The sequence below is a fragment of the Penaeus monodon genome, chromosome 30, assembly GCF_015228065.2.
Source record: "Penaeus monodon isolate SGIC_2016 chromosome 30, NSTDA_Pmon_1, whole genome shotgun sequence".
Taxonomy (NCBI): Eukaryota; Metazoa; Arthropoda; class Malacostraca; order Decapoda; family Penaeidae; genus Penaeus; species Penaeus monodon.
The window spans coordinates 36,458,467-36,459,196 of record NC_051415.1 but is presented as its reverse complement, the minus strand read 5'-3'; positions in this window follow the sequence as shown (position 1 = coordinate 36,459,196).

Sequence of the window (730 nt, the reverse complement as noted above, 5' to 3'; positions counted from 1 at the left end):
TCACTTATGTGAATGGTGATCATCATGCACCACTTGTGGTGAACACGAAATTAATTTCAGGTCCGAGAGAGCTTGTAGCCCACACCCAAACCCCTTCACAACTTGGAAAGGTGGCAACCCCTTGCCTGAGTCAGCAGCAGTTTGCCATAACCTCGGTTGTGAAGGGAGTGTTGAGTGTGGGCTAGGCAGACTCTTGTGTTCAAGAGATTTTTTTTTCATGTTCAGTGTCATTGCCTGTACATTTTCTGTAAATGAACTCAACTGTAATATATGACATAGGTGACAGCAATAAATGCCGTGAAAAATAGATATTGGTCTTTCTACTCCTGTAGACTTAGGAGGTAACTTTGCCCAGCTTTTGCCCCAAGCCCATACTCATACCCTATAATTCACGACCTGAGGAATACTCGTCAGCTCCTAGAACAAGGGTAAGTAAGAGAGTAGCTGCACACCACTACTACAGATTCGTGGTGGCAACGGTGGGATAGTGAGGTTTTGTTTACCTCCCTGCCCGCGTCTCTTGTTTATATTTGTTTTAGTATTTTTAAATTTTTACTGTAAATGTTTCATGGTGTATCTTACTATTTTAGCTTATTTTTTTTTTGCCTATTTTAGTTGTTTTCAAATTTTATTTTAAATGTTTCATGGGGTCTAGTGTTTTTCAACTTTACTTTTAAACTTTTCATAGTCTTTTATTTTAACAGATTTTGCTGTTTGATTTCAGTAATCT